The following is a 21,984-nucleotide window of genomic DNA, read 5'->3' as shown; positions in this document are numbered from 1 at the left end:
GAGAGGAAGGCGGCAACAGAGCAAAATGTCAATAGCACCTTGGATTGCCAGGCAGTCTCCCATGCCCGTACTTGCCGGCCAGCAGTCTGCGATCTGACGAGAGCAGGCGCGTTCAGCTTAGGATGGCCGTTGACAGCTTCACACTTTGTATATTGTTTATTTAAGCATCAATAAATCCTTTTCGGAACGGAACGGAAGGCGGCAACAGAGCAAAATGTCAACGGCAGCCGGGATTCCCAGCCAGTGTCCCATGCCGGTACTTACCGGGCCCTAAGATCTGTACCAGTCTGCGATCTGACCAGAGCAGGCGCGTTCAGCTTAGGATGGCCGTTGACAGCTTCACACTTTTTATACTGTGGATTTAAGCATCAATAAATAATTTTCGGAATCGGAGCAGAAACAGAGCAAAATGTCAACTGCACCCGGGATTCCCAGCCAGTCTCCCATGCTGGTACTTACCAGGCCCGAAGCTGGGTAGCAGTCTGCGATCTGACGAGAACAGGCGCATTCAGCTTAGGATGGCCGTAGACATCTTCACACACTGTATACTGTATATGGTGGATTTAAGCATCAATAAATCCTTTTCGGAATCGGAGCGGAAGGCGGCAACAGAGCAAAATGTCAACGACACCTGGGATTCCCAGCCAGTCTCCCATGCCAGTACTTACCGGGCCCTAAACTGGGAAGCAGTCTGCGATCTGACAAGAGCAGGCGCGTTCAGCTTAGGATGGCCGTTGACATCTTCACGCCTTGTATATTGTGGATTTAAGCATCAATAAATATTTTTATTAATCGGAGAGGAAGGCGGCAACATAGCAAAATGTCAACGGCACCTTGGATTGCCAGCCAGTCTCCCATGCCGGTATCTGCCGGGCAGCAGTCTGCGATCTGAGGAGAGCAGACACGTTCAGCTTAGGTTGGCCGTTGACAGCTTCACACCCTGTATATTGTGGATTTAAGCATCAATAAATCCTTTTCCCAATCGGAGCGGAAGGCGGCAACAGATTAAAAGGTCACCTGCACCCGGGATTCCAGCCAGTCTCCCATGCTGGTACTTACATGGCCCTAAGCTGGGTAGCAGTCTGCGATCTGACAAAAGCAGGCACGTTCAGCTTAGGATGGCCGTTGACAGCTTCACACTTTGTATACTGTGGATTTAAGCATCAATAAATAATTTTCGGAATCGGAGCAGAAACAGAGCAAAATGTCAACTGCACCCGGGATTCCCAGCCAGTCTCCCATGCTGGTACTTACCAGGCCCGAAGCTGGGTAGCAGTTTGCGATCTGACGAGAACAGGCACATTCAGCTTAGGATGGCCGTAGACATCTTCACACCCTGTATACTGTGGATTTAAGCATCAATAAATCCTTTTCGGAATCGGAGCAGAAGGCGGCAACAGAGCAAAATGTCAACGACACCTGGGATTCCCAGTCAGTCTCCAATGCTGGTACTTACCGGGCCCTAAGCTGGGTAGCAGTCTGCGATCTGACGAGAGCAGGCGCGTTCAGCTTAGGATGGCCGTAGACATCTTCTCGCACTTTATACTGTGCATTTAAGCATCAATAAATCCTTTTCGGAATCGGAACGGAAAGCGGCAACAGAGCAAAATGTCAACTGCATCCGGGATTCCCAGCCAGTCTCCCATGCCGGTACTTACTGGGCCCTAAGCTGGGTAGCAGTCTGCGATCTGACGAGAACAGGCGCATTCAGCTTAGGATGGCCGTAGACATCGTCACACCCTGTATACTGTGGATTTAAGCATCAATAAATCCTTTTTGGAATCGGAGCGGAAGGCGGCAACAGAGCAAAATGTCAACGACACCTGGGATTCCCAGCCAGTCTCCCATGCTGGTACTTACCGGGCCCTAAGCTGAGTAGCAGTCTGCGATCTGACGAGAGCAGGTGCATTCAGCTTAGGATGGCCGTTGACTGCTTCTCACCCTTTATACTGTGCATTTAAGCATCAATAAATCCTTTTCGGAATCGGAACGGAAGGCGGCAACAGAGCAAAATGTCAACGGCAGCCGGGATTCCCAGCCAGTGTCCCATGCCGGTACTTACCGGGCCCTAAGATCTGTACCAGTCTGCGATCTGACGAGAGCAGGCGCGTTAAGCTTAGGATGGCCGTCGACAGCTTCACACCTTGTATACTGTTGATTTAAGCATCAATAAATTATTTTCGGAATCGGAGCGGAAGGCAGCAATAGAGCAAAATGTCAACGGCACCCGGGATTCCCAGCCAGTCTCCCATGCCAGTACTTACCAGGCCCTAAGTTGGGTAGCAGTCTGCGATCTGACGAGAGCAAGCACGTTTAGCTTAAGATGGCCATTGACATCTTTACGCCTTGTATATTGTGGATTTAAGCATCAATAAATATTTTTATTATTCGGAGAAGAAGGCGGCAACAGAGCAAAATGTCAATGGCACCTTGGATTGCCAGCCAGTCTCCCATCCCTGTATATTGTGGATTTGAGCATCAATAAATCCTTTTCTGAATCGGAGCGGAAGGCGGCAACAGATTAAAATGGCAACTGCACCCGGGATTCCCATCCAGTCTCCCATGCTGGTACTTACCAGGCCCTAAGCTGGGTAGCAGTCTGCGATCTGACGAGAGCAGGCGCGTTCAGCTTAGGATGGCCGTTGACAGCTTCACACTTTGTATACTGTGGATTTAAGCATCAATAAATAATTTTCGGAATCGGAGCAGAAACAGAGCAAAATGTCAACTGCACTCGGGATTCCCAGCCAGTCTCCCATGCTGGTACTTACCAGGCCTGAAGCTGGGTAGCAGTCTGCGATCTGACGAGAACAGGCGCATTCAGCTTAGGATGGCCGTAGACATCTTCACACCCTGTATACTGTGGATTTAAGCATCAATAAATCCTTTTCGGAATCGGAACGGAAGGCGGCAACAGAGCAAAATGTCAACGGCAGCCGGGATTCCCAGGCAGTGTCCCATGCCGGTACCTACCGGGCCCTAAGTACTGTACCAGTCTGCGATCTGACGAGAGCAGGCGCGTTAAGCTTAGGATGGCCGTCGACAGCTTCACACCTTGTATACTGTGGATTTAAGCATCAATAAATCCTTTTCGGAAAAGGAGAGGAAGGCGGCAACAGAGCAAAATGTCAATAGCACCTTGGATTGCCAGCCAGTCTCCCATGCCTGTACTTGCCGGGCAGCAGTCTGCGATCTGACAAGAACAGGCACATTCAGCTTAGGATAGCCGTAGACGGCTTCACACCCTGTATACTGTGGATTTAAGCATCAATAAATCCTTTTCGGAAGGCGGCTACAGAGCAAAATGTCAACAACACCTGGGATTCCCAGCCAGTCTCCCATGCTGGTACTTACCGGGCCCTAAGCTGGGTAGCAGTCTGCAATCTGACGAGAGCAGGCACGTTCAGCTTAGGATGGCCGTTGACAGCTTCACTCCCTTTATACTGTGCATTTAAGCATCAATAAATCCTTTTCCGAATCGGAGTGGAAAGCGGCAAAAGATTAAAATGTCATCTGCACCCGTGATTCCCAGCCAGTCTCCCATGCTGGTACTTACCAGGCCCGAAGCTGGGTAGCAGTCTGCGATCTGACGAGAACAGGCGCATTCAGCTTAGGATGGCCGTAGACATCTTCACACCCTGTATACTGTGGATTTAAGCATCAATAAATCCTTTTCGGAATCGGAGCAGAAGGCGGCAACAGAGCAAGATGTCAACGGCAACTGGGATTAACAGCCAGTCTCCCATGCCGGTGCTTACTGGGCCCTAAGCTGGGTAGCAGTCTGTGATCTGACGAGAGCAGGCGCGTTCAGCTTAGGATGGCCATTGACAGCTTCATGTTTTTTATACTGTGCATTTAAGCATCAATAAATCCTTTTCGGAATCGGAACAGAAGGCGGCAACAGAAGGTGCCAGCCAGTCTCCCATGCCGGTATCTGCCGGGCAGCGGTCTGCGATCTGAGGAGAGCAGGCACGTTCAGGCTTAGGATGGCCGTTGACAGCTTCACACCCTGTATATTGTGGATTTAAGCATCAATAAATCCTTTTCTGAATCGGAGCGGAAGGCGGCAACAGATTAAAATGGCAACTGCACCCGGGATTCCCATCCAGTCTCCCATGCCTGTACTTACCAGGCCCTAAGCTGGGTAGCAGTCTGCGATCTGACGAGAGCAGGCGCGTTCAGCTTAGGATGGCCGTTGACAGCTTCACACTTTGTATACTGTGGATTTAAGCATCAATAAATAATTTTCGGAATCAGAGCAGAAACAGAGCAAAATGTCAACTGCACTCGGGATTCCCAGCCAGTCTCCCATGCTGGTACTTACCAGGCCTGAAGCTGGGTAGCAGTCTGCGATCTGACGAGAACAGGCGCATTCAGCTTAGGATGGCCGTAGACATCTTCACGCCCTGTATACTGTGGATTTAAGCATCAATAAATCCTTTTCGGAATCGGAACGGAAGGCGGAAACAGAGCAAAATGTCAACGGCAGCCGGGATTCCCAGCCAGTGTCCCATGCCGGTACCTACCGGGCCCTAAGTACTGTACCAGTCTGCGATCTGACGAGAGCAGGCGCGTTAAGCTTAGGATGGCCGTCGACAGCTTCACACCTTGTATACTGTGGATTTAAGCATCAATAAATCCTTTTCGGAATCGGAACAGAAGGCGGCAACAGAGCAAAATGTCAACTGCACCCGGGATTCCCAGCCAGTCTCCCATGCCGGTACTTACTGGGCCCTAAGCTGGGTAGCAGTCTGCGATCTGATGAGAGCAGGCGCGTTCAGCTTAGGGTGGCCGTTGACATCTTTACGCCTTGTATATTGTGGATTTAAGCATCATTAAATATTTTTATTAATCGGAGAGCAAGGCGGCAACAGAGCAAAATGTCAATGGCACCTTGGATTGCCAGCCAGTCTCCCATGCCGGTATCTGCCGGGCAGCGGTCTGCGATCTGAGGAGAGCAGGCACGTTTAGGCTTAGGATGGCCGTTGACAGCTTCACACCCTGTATATTGTGGATTTAAGCATCAATAAATCGTTTTCCGAATTGGAGCGGAAGGCGGCAACAGATTAAAATGTCAACTGCACCCGGGATTCCCAGCCAGTCTCCCATGCTGCTACTTACCAGGCCCAAAGCTGGGTAGCAGTCTGCGATCTGACGAGAGCAGGCGCGTTCAGCTTAGGATGGCCGTTGACAGTTTCACACTTTGTATACTGTGGATTTAAGCATCAATAAATAATTTTCGGAATCGGAGCAGAAACAGAGCAAAATGTCAACTGAACCCGGGATTCCCAGCCAGTCTCCCATGCTGGTACTTACCAGGCCCGAAGCTGGGTAGCAGTCTGCGATCTGACGAGAACAGGCGCATTCAGCTTAGGATGGCCGTAGACATCTTCACACCCTGTATACTGTGGATTTAAGCATCAATAAATCCTTTTTGGAATCGGAGCAGAAGGCGGCAACAGAGCAAAATGTCAACGACACCTGGGATTCCCAGCCAGTCTCCCATGCTGGTACTTACCGGGCCCTAAGCTGAGTAGCAGTCTGCGATCTGATGAGAGCAGGCGCGTTCAGCTTAGGATGGCCGTTGACAGCTTCTTGCCCTTTATACTGTGCATTTAAGCATCAATAAATCCTTTTCGGAATCGGAACGGATGGCGGCAACAGAGCAAAATGTCAACGGCAGCCGGGATTCCCAGCCAGTGTCCCATGCCGGTACTTACCGGGCCCTAAGATCTGTACCAGTCTGCGATCTGACGAGAGCAGGCGCGTTAAGCTTAGGATTGCCGTCGACAGCTTCACACCTTGTATACTGTTGATTTAAGCATCAATAAATTATTTTCGGAATCGGAGCGGAAGGCAGCAATAGAGCAAAATGTCAACGGCACCCGGGATTCCCAGCCAGTCTCCCATGCCAGTACTTACCGGTCCCTAAGTTGGGTAGCAGTCTGCGGTCTGACGAGAGCAGGCACGTTCAGCTTAGGATGGCCATTGCCATCTTTATGCCTTGTATATTGTGGATTTAAGCATCAATAAATATTTTTATTATTCGGAGAAGAAGGCGGCAACAGAGCAAAATGTCAATGGCACCTTGGATTGCCAGCCAGTCTCCCATGCCAGTATCTGCCGGGCAGCAGTCTGAGATCAGAGGAGAGCAGGCACGTTCAGGCTTAGGATGGCCGTTGACAGCTTCACACCCTGTATATTGTGGATTTAAGCATCAATAAATCCTTTTCCGAATCGGAGCGGAAGGCGGCAACAGATTAAAATGGCAACTGCACCCGGGATTCCCATCCAGTCTCCCATGCTGGTACTTACCAGGCCGTAAGCTGGGTAGCAGTCTGCATTCTGACGAGAGCAGGCGCGTTCAGCTTAGGATGGCCGTTGACAGCTTCACACTTTGTATACTGTGGATTTAAGCATCAATAAATAATTTTCGGAATCGGAGCAGAAACAGAGCAAAATGTCAACTGCACTCGGGATTCCCAGCCAGTCTCCCATGCTGGTACTTACCAGGCCCTAAGCTGGGTAGCAGTCTGCGATCTGACGAGAGCAGGCGTGTTAAGCTTAGGATGGCCGTTGACAGCTTCACACTTTGTATACTGTGGATTTAAGCATCAATAAATAATTTTCGGAATCGGAGCAGAAACAGAGCCAAATGTCAACTGCACCCGGGATTCCCAGCCAGTCTCCCATGTCGGTACTTACTGGGCCCTAAGCTGGGTAGCAGTCTGCGATCTGACGAGAGCAGGCGCGTTCAGGTTAGGATGGCTGTTGACATCTTTACGCCTTGTATATTGTGGATTTAAGCAATAATAAATATTTTTATTAATCGGAGAGCAAGGCGGCAACAGAGCAAAATGTCAATGGCACCTTGGATTGCCAGCCAGTCTCCCATGCCGGTATCTGCCGGGCAGCGGTCTGCGATCTGAGGAGAGCAGGCACGTTCAGGCTTAGGATGGCCGTTGACAGCTTCACACCCTGTATATTGTGGATTTAAGCATCTATAAATCCTTTTCTGAATCGGAGCGGAAGGCGGCAACAGATTAAAATGGCAACTGCACCCGGGATTCCCATCCAGTCTCCCATGCTGGTACTTACCAGGCCCTAAGCTTGGTAGCAGTCTGCGATCTGACGAGAGCAGGCGCGTTCAGCTTAGGATGGCCGTTGACAGCTTCACACTTTGTATACTGTGGATTTAAGCATCAATAAATAATTTTCGGAATCGGAGCAGAAACAGAGCAAAATGTCAACTGCACTCGGGATTCCCAGCCAGTCTCCCATGCTGGTACTTACCAGGCCTGAAGCTGGGTAGCAGTCTGCGATCTGACGAGAACAGGCGCATTCAGCTTAGGATGGCCGTAGACATCTTCACACCCTGTGTACTGTGGATTTAAGCATCAATAAATCCTTTTCGGAATCGGAACGGAAGGCGGCAACAGAGCAAAATGTCAACGGCAGCCGGGATTCCCAGCCAGTGTCCCATGCCGGTACCTACCGGGCCCTAAGTACTGTACCAGTCTGCGATCTGACGAGAGCAGGCGCGTTAAGCTTAGGATGGCCGTCGACAGCTTCACACCTTGTATACTGTGGATTTAAGCATCAATAAATCCTTTTAGGAAAAGGAGAGGAAGGCGGCAACAGAGCAAAATGTCAATACCACCTTGGATTGCCATCCAGTCTCCCTTGCCTGTACTTGCCGGGCAGCAGTCTGCGATCTGACAAGAACAGGCACATTCAGCTTAGGATAGCCGTAGACGGCTTCACACCCTGTATACTGTGGATTTAAGCATCAATAAATCCTTTTCGGAAGGCGGCTACAGAGCAAAATGTCAATAGCACCTTGGATTGCCAGCCAGTCTCCCATGCCCGTACTTGCCGGGCAGCAGTCTGCGATCTGACAAGAACAGGCGCATTCAGCTTAGGATAGCCGTAGATGGCTTCACACCCTGTATACTGTGGATTTAAGCATCAATAAATATTTTTTTTAATCGGAGAGGAAGGCGGCAACAGAGCAAAATGTCAATAGCACCTTGGATTGCCAGCCATTCTCCCATGCCCGTACTTGCCGGGCAGCAGTCTGCGATCTGACAAGAACAGGCGCATTCAGCTTAGAATAGCCGTAGATGGCTTCACACCCTGTATACTGTGGATTTAAGCATCAATAAATCCTTTTCGGAATCGGAGCAAAATGTCTACAGAGCTACAGAGCAAAATGTCAACAACACCTGAGATTCCCAGCCAGTCTCCCATGCTGGTACTTACCAGGCCCTAAGCTGGGTAGCAGTCTACGATCTGACAAGAGCAGGCGCGTTCAGCTTAGGATGGCCATTGACAGCTTCATGCTCTTTATACTGTGCATTTAAGCATCAATAAATCCTTTTCGGAATCGGAGAGGAAGGCGGCAACAGAGCAAAATGTCAATAGCACCTTGGATTGCCAGCAAGTCTCCCATGCCCGTACTTGCCGGGCAGCAGTCTGCGATCTGACAAGAACAGGCACATTCAGCTTAGGATAGCCGTAGACGGCTTCACACCCTGTATACTGTGGATTTAAGCATCAATAAATCCTTTTCGGAATCGGAGGGGAAGGCGGCTACAGAGCAAAATGTCAACAACACCTGGGATTCCCAGCCAGTCTCCCATGCTGGTACTTACCGGGCCCTAAGCTGGGTAGCAGTCTGCGATCTGACGAGAGCATGCGCGTTCAGCTTAGGATGGCCGTTGACGGCTTCACGCCCTTTATACTGTGCATTTAAGCATCAATAAATCCTTTTCCGAATCGGAGCGGAAGGCGGCAACAGATTAAAATGTCAACTGCACCCGGGATTCCCAGCCAGTCTCCCATGCTGGTACTTACCAGGCCCTAAGCTGGGTAGCTGTCTGCGATCTGACGAGAGCAGGCGCGTTCAGCTTAGGATGGCCGTTGACAGCTTCACATTTTGTATACTGTGCATTTAAGCATCAATAAATCCTTTTCGGAATTGGAACGGAAGGCGGCAACAGAGCAAAATGGCAATAGCACCTGGGATTGCCAGCCAGTCTCCCATGCCCGTACTTGCCGGGCAGCAGTCTGCGAACTGACAAGAACAGGCACATTCGGCTTAGGATAGCCGTAGATGGCTTCACACCCTGTATACTGTGGATTTAAGCATCATTAAATGCTTTTCCGAATCGGAGCGGAAGGCGGCAACAGATTAAAATGTCAACTGCTCCCAGGATTCCCAGCCAGTCTCCCATGCTGGTACTTACCAGGCCCTAAGCTGGTTAGCAGTCTGCGATCTGACGAGAGCAGGCGCGTTCAGCTTAGGATGGCCGTTGACAGCTTCACACTTTGTATACTGTGGATTTAAGCATCAATAAATAATTTTCGGAATCGGAGCAGAAACAGAGCAAAATGTCAACTGCACTCGGGATTCCCAGCCAGTCTCCCATGCTGTTACTTACCAGGCCCGAAGCTGGGTAGCAGTCTACGATCTGACGAGAACAGGCGCATTCATCTTAGGATGGCCGTAGACATCTTCACACCCTGTATACTGTGGATTTAAGCATCAATAAATCCTTTTCGGAATCGGAGCGGAAGGCGGCAACAGAGCAAAATGTCAACGACACCTGGGATTCCCAGCCAGTCTCCCATGCTGTTACTTACCGGGCCCTAAGCTGGGTAGCAGTCTGCGATCTGACGAGAGCAGGCGCGTTCAGCTTAGGATGGCCGTTGACAGCTTCTCGCCCTTTCTACTGTGCATTTAAGCATCAATAAATCCTTTTCGGAATCGGAACGGAAGGCGGCAACAGAGCAAAATGTCAACGGCAGCCGGGCATTCCCAGCCAGTGTCCCATGCCGGTACTTACCGGGCCCTAAGATCTGTACCAGTCTGCGATCTGACGAGAGCAGGCGCGTTAAGCTTAGGATGGCCGTCGACAGCTTCACACCTTGTATACTGTGGATTTAAGCATCAATAAATTCTTTTCGGAATTCGAGCAATAGAGCAAAATGTCAATGGCAACCGGGATTCCCAGCCAGTCTCCCATGCCAGTACTTACCGGGCCCTAAGCTGGGTAGCAGTCTGCGATCTGACGAGAGCAGGCGCGTTCAGCTTAGGGTGGCCATTGACAGCTTCATGCTTTTTATACTGTGCATTTAAGCATCAATAAATCCTTTTCGGAATCAGAACGGAAGGCGGCAACAGAGCAAAATGTCAACTGCACCTGGGATTCCCAGCCAGTCTCCCATGCCGGTACTTACTGGGCCCTAAGCTGGGTAGCAGTCTGCGATCTGACGAGAGCAGGCGCGTTCAGCTTAGGATGGCCGTTGACATCTTCATGCCTTGTATATTGTGGATTTAAGCATCAATAAATATTTTTATTAATCGGAGAGGAAGGCGGCAACAGAGCAAAATGTCAATGGCACCTTGGATTGCCAGCCAGTCTCCCATGCCGGTAACTGCCGGGCAGCAGTCTGCGATCTGAGGAGAGCAGGCACGTTCAGGCTTAGGAAGGCCGTTGACAGCTTCACACCCTGTATATTGTAGATTTAAGCATCAATAAATCCTTTTTCGAATCGGAGCGGAAGGCGGCAACAGATTAAAATGTCAACTGCACCCGGGATTCCCAGCCAGTCTCCCATGCTGGTACTTACCAGGCCCTAAGCTGGGTAGCAGTCTGCGATCTGACGAGAGCAGGCGCGTTCAGCTTAGGATGGCCGTTGACAGCTTCTCACTTTGTATACTGTGGATTTAAGCATCAATAAATCCTTTTCGGAATCGGAGCGGAAGGCGGCAACAGAGCAAAATGTCAACGACACCTGGGATTCCCAGCCAGTCTCCCATGCTGGTACTTACCGGGCCCTAAGCTGGGTAGCAGTCTGTGTTCTGACAAGAGCAGGCGCGTTCAGCTTAGGATGGCAGTTGACAGCTTTTTGCCCTTTATACTGTGCCTTTAAGCATCAATAAATCCTTTTCGGAATCGGAACGGAAGGCGGCAACAGAGCAAAATGTCAACGGCAGCCGGGATTCCCAGCCAGTCTCCCATGCCGGTACTTACCGGGCCCTAAGATCTGTACCAGTCTGCGATCTGACGAGAGCAGGCGCGTTAAGCTTAGGATGGCCGTTGACAGCTTCACACTTTGTATACTGTGGATTTAAGCATCAATAAATAATTTTCGGAATCGGAGCAGAAACAGAGCAACATGTCAGCTGCACCCGGGATTCCCAGCCAGTCTCCCATGCTGGTACTTACCAGGCCCAAAGCTGGGTAGCAGTCTTCGCTCTGACGAGAGCAGGCGCGTTCAGCTTAGGACGGCCGTTGACATCTTCTTGCCTTTTATACTGTGCATTTAAGCATCAATAAATCCTTTTCGGAATCGGAGAGGAAGGCGGCAACAGAGCAAAATGGCAATAGCACCTGGGATTGACAGCCAGTCTCCCATGCCCGTACTTGCCGGGCAGCAGTCTGCGATCTGACAAGACCAGGCACATTCAGCTTAGGATAGCCGTAGATTGCTTCACACCCTGTATACTGTGGATTTAAGCATCAATAAATCCTTTTCCGAATCGGAGCGGAAGGCGGCAACAGATTAAAATGTCAACTGCACCCAGGATTCCCAGCCAGTCTCCCATGCTGGTACTTACCAGGCCCTAAGCTGGTTAGCAGTCTGCGATCTGACGAGAGCAGGCGCGTTCAGCTTAGGATGGCCGTTGACAGCTTCACACTTTGTATACTGTGGATTTAAGCATCAATAAATAATTTTCGGAATCGGAGCAGAAACAGAGCAAAATGTCAACTGCACTCGGGATTCCCAGCCAGTCTCCCATGCTGTTACTTACCGGGCCCGAAACTGGGTAGCAGTCTGCTATCTGACGAGAACAGGCGCATTCATCTTAGGATGGCCGTAGACATCTTCACACCCTGTATACTGTGGATTTAAGCATCAATAAATTCTTTTCGGAATTCGAGCAATAGAGCAAATTGTCAATGGCAACCGGGATTCCCAGCCAGTCTCCCATGCCAGTACTTACCGGGCCCTAAGCTGGGTAGCAGTCTGCGCTCTGACGAGAGCAGGCGCGTTCAGCTTAGGGTCGCCATTGACAGCTTCATGCTTTTTATACTGTGCATTTAAGCATCAATAAATCCTTTTCGGAATCGGAGCGGAAGGCGGCAACAGAGCAAAAGGTCAACGACACCTGGGATTCCCAGCCAGTCTCCCATGCTGGTACTTACCGGGCCCTAAGATGGGTAGCAGTCTGTGATCTGACGAGCGCAGGCGCGTTAAGCTTAGGATGGCCGTTGACAGCTTTTTGCCCTTTATACTGTGCATTTAAGCATCAATAAATCCTTTTCGGAATCGGAAGGCGGCAACAGAGCAAAATGTCAACGGCAGTCGGGATTCCCAGCCAGTGTCCCATGCCGGTACTTACCGGGCCCTAAGATCTGTACCAGTCTGCGATCTGACGAGAGCAGGCGCGTTAAGCTTAGGATGGCCGTCGACAGCTTCACACCTTGTATACTGTGGATTTAAGCATCAATAAATTCTTTTCTGAATCGGAGCGGAAGGCAGCAATAGAGCAAAATGTCAACGGCACCCAGGATTCCCAGCCAGTCTCCCATGCCAGTACTTACCGGGCCCTAAGCTGGGTAGCAGTCTGCGATCTGACAAGAGCAGGCGCGTTCAGCTTAGGATGGCCGTTGACATCTTCAAGCCTTGTATACTGTGGATTTAAGCATCAATAAATATTTTTTTTAATTGGAGAGGAAGGCGGCAACAGAGCAAAATGTCAACTGCACCCGGGATTCCCAGCCAGTCTCCCATGCTGGTACTTACCAGGCCCTAAGCAGGGTATCAGTCTGCGATCTGACGAGAGCAGGCGCGTTCAGCTTAGGATGGCCGTTGACAGCTACACACTTTGTATACTGTGCATTTAAGCATCAATAAATCCTTTTCGGAATCGGAACGGAAGGCGGCAACAGAGCAAAATGTCAACGGCAGCCGGGATTCCCAGCCAGTGTCCCATGCCAGTACTTACCGGGCCCTAAGATCTGTACCAGTCTGCGATCTGACGAGAGCAGGCGCGTTAAGCTTAGGATGGCCGTCGACAGCTTCACACCTTGTATACTGTGGATTTAAGCATCAATAAATTCTTTTCGGAATCGGAGCGGAAGGCAGCAATAGAACAAAATGTCAACGGCAACTGGGATTCCCAGCCAGTCTCCCATGCCAGTACTTACCGGGCCCTAAGCTGGGTAAAAGTCTGCGATCTGATGAGAGCAGGCGCGTTCAGCATAGGATGGCCATTGACAGCTTCATGCTTTTTATACTGTGCATTTAAGCATCAATAAATCCTTTTCGGAATCGGAACGGAAGGCGGCAACAGAGCAAAATGTCGGCTGCACCCGGGATTCCCAGCCAGTCTCACATGCCGGTACTTACTGGGCCCTAAGCTGGGTAGCAGTCTGCGATCTGACAAGAGCAGGCGCGCTCAGCATAGGATGGCCGTTGACATCTTCACGCCTTGTATATTGTGGATTTAAGCATCAATAAATATTTTTATTAATCGGAGAGGAAGGCGGCAACAAAGCAAAATGTCAATGGCACCTTGGATTGCCAGCCAGTCTCCCATGCCGGTAACTGCCGGGCAGCAGTCTGCGATCTGAGGAAAGCAGGCACGTTCAGGCTTAGGATGGCCGTTGACAGCTTCACACCCTGTATATTGTGGATTTAAGCATCAATAAATCCTTTTCCGAATCGGAGCGGAAGGCGGCAACAGAACAAAATGTCAATGGCACCTTGGATTGCCAGCCAGTCTCCCATGCCGGTAACTGCCGGGCAGGAGTCTGCGATCTGAGGAGAGCAGGCGCGTTCAGCTTAGGATGGCCGTTGACAGCTTCACACTTTGTATACTGTGGATTTAAGCATCAGTAAATAATTTTTGGAATCGGAGCAGAAACAGAGCAAAATGTCAACTGCACCCGGGATTCCCAGCCAATCTCCCATGCTGGTACTTACCAGGCCCGAAGCTGGGTAGCAGTCTGTGATCTGACAAGAACAGGCGCATTCAGCTTAGGATGGCCGTAGACATCTTCACACCCTGTATACTGTGGATTTAAGCATCAATAAATCCTTTTCGGAATTGGAGCGGAAGGCGGCAAAAGAGCAAAATGTCAACGACACCTGGGATTCCCAGCCAGTCTCCCATGCTGGTACTTACCGGGCCCTAAGCTAGGTAGCAGTCTGCAATCTGACGAGAGCAGGCGCGTTCAGCTTAGGATGGCCGTTGACAGCTTTTCGCCCTTTATACTGTGCATTTAAGCATCAATAAATCCTTTTCGGAATCGGAACGGAAGGCGGCAACAGAGCAAAATGTCAACGGCAGCCGGGATTCCCAGCCAGTGTCCCATGCCGGTACTTACCGGGCCCTAAGATCTGTACCAGTCTGCGATCTGACGAGAGCAGGCGCGTTTAGCTTAGGATGGCCGTCGACAGCTTCTCACCTTGTATACTGTGGATTTAAGCATCAATAAATTATTTTCGGAATCGGAGCGGAAGGCAGCAATAGAGCAAAATGTCAATAGCACCTTGGATTGACAGCCAGTCTCCCATGCCAGTACTTGCCGGGCAGCAGTCTGCGATCTGACAAGAACAGGCACATTCAGCTTAGGATAGCCGTAGATGGCTTCACACCCTGTAAACTGTGTATTTGAGCATCAATAAATCCTTTTCGGAATCGGAGCGGAAGGCGGCTACAGAGCAAAATGTAAACAACACCTGGGATTCCCAGCCAGTCTCCCATGCTGGTATTTACCGGGCCCTAAGCTGGGTAGCAGTCTGCGATCTGACGAGAGCAGGCGCTTTCAGCTTAGGATGGCCGTTGACAGCTTCTCGCCCTTTATACTGTGCATTTAAGCATCAATAAATCCTTTTCCGAATCGGAGCGGAAGGCGGCAACAGATTAAAATGTCAACTGCACCCGGGATTCCCAGCCAGTCTCCCATGCTGGTACTTACCAGGCCCTAAGCTGGGTAGCAGTCTGCGATCTGACGAGAGCAGGCGCGTTCAGCTTAGGATGGCCATTGACAGCTTCACACTTTGTATACTGTGCATTTAAGCATCAATAAATCCTTTACGGAATCGGAACGGATGTTGGCAACAGAGCAAAATGTCAACGGCAGCCGGAAATTCCCATTCAGTGTCCCATGCCGGTACTTACCGGGCCCTAAGATCTGTACCAGTCTGCGATCTGACGAGAGCAGGCGCGTTAAGCTTAGGATGGCCGTTGACAGCCTCACACCCTGTATATTGTGGATTTAAGCATCAATAAATCATTTTCTGAATCGGAGCGGAAGGCGGCAACAGATTAAAATGTCAACTGCACCTGGGATTCCCAGCCAGTCTCCCATGCTGGTACTTACCAGGCCCTAAGCTGGGTAGCAGTCTGCAATCTGACGAGAGCAGGCGCATTCAGCTTAGGATGGCCGTTGACAGCTTAACACTTTGTATACTGTGGATTTAAGCATCAATAAATAATTTTCGGAATCGGAGCAGAAACAGAGCAAAATGTCAACTGCACCCGGGATTCCCAGCCAGTCTCCCATGCTGGTACTTACCAGGCTCGAAGCTGGGTAGCAGTCTGCGATCTGCCGAGAACAGGCGCATTCAGCTTAGGATGGCCGTAGACATCTTCACACCCTGTATACTGTGGATTTAAGCATCAATAAATTCTTTTCGGAATCGGAGCGGAAAGCGGCAACAGAGCAAAATGTCAACGACACCTGGGATTCCCAGCCAGTCTCCCATGCTGTTACTTACCGGGCCCTAAGCTGGGTAGCAGTCTGCGATATGACGAGAGCAGGCGCGTTCAGCTTAGGATGGTCGTTGACAGCTTCATGCTTTTTATACTGTGCATTTAAGCATCAATAAATCCTTTTCGGAATCGGAAGGGAAGGCGGCAACAGAGCAAAATGTCAACGGCAGCCGGGATTCCCAGCCAGTGTCCCATGCCGGTACTTACCGGGCCCTAAGATCTGTACCAGTCTGCGATCTGACGAGAGCAGGCGCGTTTAGCTTAGGATGGCCGTCGACAGCTTCTCACCTTGAATACTGTGGATTTAAGCATCAATAAATTATTTTCGGAATCGGAGCGGAAGGCAGCAATAGAGCAAAATGTCAATAGCACCTTGGATTGCCAGCCAGTCTCCCATGCCAGTACTTGCCGGGCAGCAGTCTGCGATCTGACAAGAACAGGCACATTCAGCTTAGGATAGCCGTAGATGGCTTCACACCCTGTAAACTGTGTATTTGAGCATCAATAAATCCTTTTCGGAATCGGAGCGGAAGGCGGCTACAGAGCAAAATGTCAACAACACCTGGGATTCCCAGCCAGTCTCCCATGCTGGTATTTACCGGGCCCTAAGCTGGGAAGCAGTCTGCGATCTGACGAGAGCAGGCGCTTTCAGCTTAGGATGGCCGTTGACAGCTTCACTCCCTTTATACTGTGCATTTAAGCATCAATAAATCCTTTTCCGAATCGGAGCGGAAGGCGGCAACAGATTAAAATGTCAACTGCACCCGGGATTCCCAGCCAGTCTCCCATGCTGGTACTTACCAGGCCCTAAGCTGGGTAGCAGTCTGCGATCTGACGAGAGCAGGCGCGTTCAGCTTAGGATGGCCATTGACAGCTTCACACTTTGTATACTGTGCATTCAAGCATCAATAAATCCTTTTCGGAATCGGAACGGATGTTGGCAACAGAGCAAAATGTCAACGGCAGCCGGAAATTCCCATTCAGTGTCCCATGCCGGTACTTACCGGGCCCTAAGATCTGTACCAGTCTGCGATCTGACGAGAGCAGGCGCGTTAAGCTTAGGATGGCCGTTGACAGCCTCACACCCTGTATATTGTGGATTTAAGCATCAATAAATCCTTTTCTGAATCGGAGCGGAAGGCGGCAACAGATTAAAATGTCAACTGCACCTGGGATTCCCAGCCAGTCTCCCATGCTGGTACTTACCAGGCCCTAAGCTGGGTAGCAGCCTGCAATCTGACGAGAGCAGGCGCATTCAGCTTAGGATGGCCGTTGACAGCTTAACACTTTGTATACTGTGGATTTAAGCATCAATAAATAATTTTCGGAATCGGAGCAGAAACAGAGCAAAATGTCAACTGCACTCGGGATTCCCAGCCAGTCTCCCATGCTGGTACTTACCAGGCTCGAAGCTGGGTAGCAGTCTGCGATCTGCCGAGAACAGGCGCATTCAGCTTAGGATGGCCGTAGACATCTTCACACCCTGTATACTGTGGATTTAAGCATCAATAAATTCTTTTCGGAATCGGAGCGGAAAGCGGCAACAGAGCAAAATGTCAACGACACCTGGGATTCCCAGCCAGTCTCCCATGCTGTTACTTACCGGGCCCTAAGCTGTGTAGCAGTCTGCGATCTGACGAGAGAAGGCGCGTTCAGCTTAGGATGGTCGTTGACAGCTTCATGCTTTTTATACTGTGCATTTAAGCATCAATAAATCCTTTTCGGAATCGGAACGGAAGGCGGCAACAGAGCAAAATGTCAACGGCAGCCGGGATTCCCAGCCAGTGTCCCATGCCGGTACTTTCCGGGCCTTAAGATCTGTACCAGTCTGCGATCTGACGAGAGCAGGCGCGTTAAACTTAGGATGGCCGTCGACAGCTTCACTCCTTTTATACTGTGGATTTAAGCATCAATAAATTATTTTCGGAATCGGAGCGGAAGGCAGCAATAGAGCAAAATGTCAACGGCACCCGGGATTCCCAGCCAGTCTCCCATGCCGGAACTTACCGGGCCCTAAGCTGGGTAGCAGTCTGCGATCTGACGAGAGCAGGCAAGTTCAGCTTAGGATGACAGTTGACATCTTCATGCCTTGTATACTGTGGATTTAAGTATCAATAAATATTTTTTTTAATTGGAGAGGAAGGCGGCAACAGAGCAAAATGTCAATAGCACCTTGGATTGCCAGCCAGTCTCCCATGCCCGTACTTGCCGGGCAGCAGTCTGCGATCTGACAAGAACAGGCGCATTCAGCTTAGGATAGCCGTAGATGGCTTCACACCCTGTATATTGTGGATTTAAGCATCAATAAATCCTTTTCGGAATCGGAGCAAAATGTCTACAGAGCTACAGAGCAAAATGACAACAACACCTGAGATTCCCAGCCAGTCTCCCATGCTGGTACTTACCGGGCCCTAAGCTGGGTAGCAGTCTGCGATCTGACGAGAGCAGGCGCGTTCAGCTTAGGATGGCCGTTGACAGCTTCATGCCCTTTATACTGTGCATTTAAGCATCAATAAATCCTTTTCCGAATCGGAGCGGAAGGCGGCAACAGATTAAAATGTCAACTGCACCCGGGATTCCCAGCCAGTCTCCCATGCTGGTATTTACCAGGCCCTAAGCTGGGTAGCAGTCTGCGATCTGACGAGAGCAGGCGCGTTCAGCTTAGAATGGCCGTTGACAGCTTCACACTTTGTATACTGTGCATTTAAGCATCAATAAATCCTTTTCGGAATCGGAACGGAAGGAGTCAACAAAGCAAAATGTCAACGGCAGCCGGGATTCCCAGCCAGTGTCCCATGCCGGTACTTACCGGGCCCTAAGATCTGTACCAGTCTGCGATCTGACGAGAGCAGGCCCGTTAAGCTTAGGATGGCCGTCGACAGCTTCACACCTTATATACTGTGGATTTAAGCATCAATAAATTCTTTTCGGAATAGAAGGCAGCAATAGAGCAAAATGTCAACGGCAACCGGGATTCCCAGCCAGTCTCCCATGCCAGTACTTACCGGGCCCAAAGCTGGGTAGCAGTCTGCGATCTGACAAGAGCAGGCGCGTTCAGCTTAGGATGGCCGTTGACATCTTCATGCCTTGTATACTGTGGATTTAAGCATCAATAAATATTTTTTTAATCGGAGAGGAAGGCGCCAACAGAGCAAAATGTCGATAGCACCTTGGATTGCCAGCCAGTCTCCCATGCCCGTACTTGCCGGGCAGCAGTCTGCGATCTGACAAGAACAGGCGCATTCAGCTTAGGATAGCCGTAGACGGCTTCACACCCTGTATACTGTGGATGTAAGCATCAATAAATCCTTTTCGGAATCAGAGAGGAAGGCGGCAACAGAGCAAAATGTCAACTGCACCTTGGATTGCCAGCCAGTCTCCCATGCCCGTACTTGCCGGGCAGCAGTCTGCGATCTGACAAGTACAGGCACATTCAGCTTAGGATGGCCGTAGACGGCTTCACACCCTGTATACTGTGGATTTAAGCATCAATAAATCCTTTTCGGAATCGGAGCGGAAGGCGGCTACAGAGCAAAATGTCAACTGCACCCGGGATTCCCAGCCAGTCTCCCATGGCGGTACTTACTGGGCCCTAAGCTGGGTAGCAGTCTGCGATCTGACGAGAGCAGGCACGTTCAGCTTACGATGGCTGTTGACATCTTTACGCCTTGTATATTGTGGATTTAAGCATCAATAAATATTTTTATTAATCTGAGAAGAAGGCGGCAACAGAGAAAAATGTCAATGGCACCTTGGATTGCCAGCCAGTCTCCCATGCCGGTATCTGCCATGCAGATACTTACCAGGCCCTAAGCTGGGTAGCAGTCTGCGATCTGACGAGAGCAGGCACGTTCAGCTTAGGATGGCCGTTGACAGCTTCACACTTTGTATACTGTGCATTTAAGCATCAATAAATCCTTTTCGGAATCGGAACGGAAGGCGGCAACAGAGCAAAATGTCAACGGCAGCCGGGATTCCCAGCCAGTGTCCCATGCCGGTACTTACTGGGCCCTAAGATCTGTACCAGTCTGCGATCTGACGAGAGCAGGCGCGTTAAGCTTAGGATGGCCGTCGACAGCTTCACACCTTGTATACTGTGGATTTAGGCATCAATAAATTCTTTTCGGAATCGGAGCGGAAGGCAGCAATAGAGCAAAATGTCAACAGCAACCGGGATTCCCAGCCAGTCTCCCATGCCAGTACGTACCTGGCCCTAAGCTGGGTAGCAGTCTGCAATCTGACGAGAGCAGGCGCATTCAGCTTAGGATGGCCGTTGACAGCTTAACACTTTGTATACTGTGGATTTAAGCATCAATAAATAATTTTCGGAATCGGAGCAGAAACAGAGCAAAACGTCAACTGCACTCGGGATTCCCAGCCAGTCTCCCATGCTGGTACTTACCAGGCCCGCAGCTGGGTAGCAGTCTGCAATCTGCCGAGAACAGGCGCATTCAGCTTAGGATGGCCGTAGACATCTTCACACCCTGTATACTGTGGATTTAAGCATCAATAAATCCTTTTCGGAATCGGAGCGGAAAGCGGCAACAGAGCAAAATGTCAACGACACCTGGGATACCCAGCCAGTCTCCCATGCTGTTACTTACCGGGCCCTAAGCTGGATAGCAGTCTGCGATCTGACGAGAGCCGGCGCGTTCAGCTTAGGATGGCCGTTGACAACTTCATGCTTTTTATACTGTGCATTTAAGCATCAATAAATCCTTTTCGGAATCGGAACGGAAGGCGGCAACAGAGCAAAATGTCAACGGCAGCCGGGATTCCCAGCCAGTGTCCCATGCCGGTACTTTCCGGGCCTTAAGATCTGTACCAGTCTGCGATCTGACGAGAGCAGGCGCGTTAAACTTAGGATGGCCGTCGACAGCTTCACACCTTTTATACTGTGGATTTAAGCATCAATAAATTATTTTCGGAATCGGAGCGGAAGGAAGCAATAGAGCAAAATGTCAACGGCACCCGGGATTCCCAGCCAGTCTCCCATGCCGGTACTTACCGGGCCCTAAGCTGGGTAAAAGTCTGCGATCTGACGAGAGCAGGCAAGTTCAGCTTAGGATGACAGTTGACATCTTCACGCCTTGTATACTGTGGATTTAAGTATCAATAAATATTTTTTTTAATTGTAGAGGAAGGCGGCAACAGAGCAAAATGTCAATAGCACCTTGGATTGCCAGCCAGTCTCCCATGCCCGTACTTGCCGGGCAGCAGTCTGCGATCTGACAAGAACAGACGCATTCAGCTTAGGATAGCCGTAGACTGCTTCACACCCTGTATATTGTGGATTTAAGCATCAATAAATCCTTTTCGGAATCGGAGCAAAATGTCTACAGAGCTACAGAGCAAAATGTCAACAACACCTGAGATTCCCAGCCAGTCTCCCATGCTGGTACTTACCGGGCCCTAAGCTGGGTAGCAGTCTGCGATCTGACGAGAGCAGGCGCGTTCAGCTTAGGATGGCCGTTGACAGCTTCATGCCCTTTATACTGTGCATTTAAGCATCAATAAATCCTTTTCCGAATCGGAGCGGAAGGCGGCAACAGATTAAAATGTCAACTGCACCCGGGATTCCCAGCAAGTCTCCCATGCTGGTACTTACCAGGCCCTAAGCTGGGTAGCAGTCTGCGATCTGACGAGAGCAGGCGCGTTCAGCTTAGGATGGCCGTTGACAGCTTCACACTTTGTATACTGTGCATTTAAGCATCAATAAATCCTTTTCGGAATCAGAACGGAAGGAGGCAACAAAGCAAAATGTCAACGGCAGCCGGGATTCCCAGCCAGTGTCCCATGCCGGTACTTACCGGGCCCTAAGATCTGTACCAGTCTGCGATCTGACGAGAGCAGGCGCGTTAAGCTTAGGATGGCCGTCGACAGCTTCACACCTTATATACTGTGGATTTAAGCATCAATAAATTATTTTCGGAATCGGAGCGGAAGGCAGCAATAGAGCAAAATGTCAACGGCAACCGGGATTCCCAGCCAGTCTCCCATGCCAGTACTTACCGGGCCCGAAGCTAGGTAGCAGTCTGCGATCTGACGAGAGCAGGCGCGTTCAGCTTAGGATGGCCGTTGACATCTTCACGCCTTGTATACTGTGGATTTAAGCATCAATAAATATTTTTTTAATCGGAGAGGAAGGCGGCAACAGAGCAAAATGTCAATAGCACCTTGGATTGCCAGCC

The 21,984-nt window shown here is 50.2% G+C and overlaps 10 pseudogenes; all 10 read right to left on the bottom strand.

Moving 5' to 3' along the window:
• Positions 1-1,811: 1,811 nt before the first annotated feature.
• Positions 1,812-1,931, bottom strand: LOC130333208 (5S ribosomal RNA; annotated as a pseudogene).
• Positions 1,932-5,469: 3,538 nt separating this feature from the next.
• LOC130333161 (5S ribosomal RNA) lies at positions 5,470-5,589 on the bottom strand (annotated as a pseudogene).
• Positions 5,590-8,807: 3,218 nt separating this feature from the next.
• On the bottom strand, positions 8,808-8,927 carry LOC130333188 (5S ribosomal RNA; annotated as a pseudogene).
• A 272-nt stretch (positions 8,928-9,199) lies between these two features.
• On the bottom strand, positions 9,200-9,319 carry LOC130333223 (5S ribosomal RNA; annotated as a pseudogene).
• Positions 9,320-10,586: 1,267 nt separating this feature from the next.
• On the bottom strand, positions 10,587-10,706 carry LOC130333139 (5S ribosomal RNA; annotated as a pseudogene).
• Positions 10,707-11,577: 871 nt separating this feature from the next.
• On the bottom strand, positions 11,578-11,697 carry LOC130333199 (5S ribosomal RNA; annotated as a pseudogene).
• Positions 11,698-18,749: 7,052 nt separating this feature from the next.
• Positions 18,750-18,869, bottom strand: LOC130333162 (5S ribosomal RNA; annotated as a pseudogene).
• A 2,281-nt stretch (positions 18,870-21,150) lies between these two features.
• LOC130333117 (5S ribosomal RNA) lies at positions 21,151-21,270 on the bottom strand (annotated as a pseudogene).
• An 82-nt stretch (positions 21,271-21,352) lies between these two features.
• On the bottom strand, positions 21,353-21,472 carry LOC130333118 (5S ribosomal RNA; annotated as a pseudogene).
• Positions 21,473-21,756: 284 nt separating this feature from the next.
• On the bottom strand, positions 21,757-21,876 carry LOC130333154 (5S ribosomal RNA; annotated as a pseudogene).
• Between the last annotated feature and the right edge of the window lie 108 nt (positions 21,877-21,984).

The sequence above is a fragment of the Hyla sarda genome, unplaced genomic scaffold, assembly GCF_029499605.1.
Source record: "Hyla sarda isolate aHylSar1 unplaced genomic scaffold, aHylSar1.hap1 scaffold_401, whole genome shotgun sequence".
Classification (NCBI taxonomy): domain Eukaryota; kingdom Metazoa; phylum Chordata; class Amphibia; order Anura; family Hylidae; genus Hyla; species Hyla sarda.
This window is presented reverse-complemented; position numbering and strand designations above follow the sequence as displayed.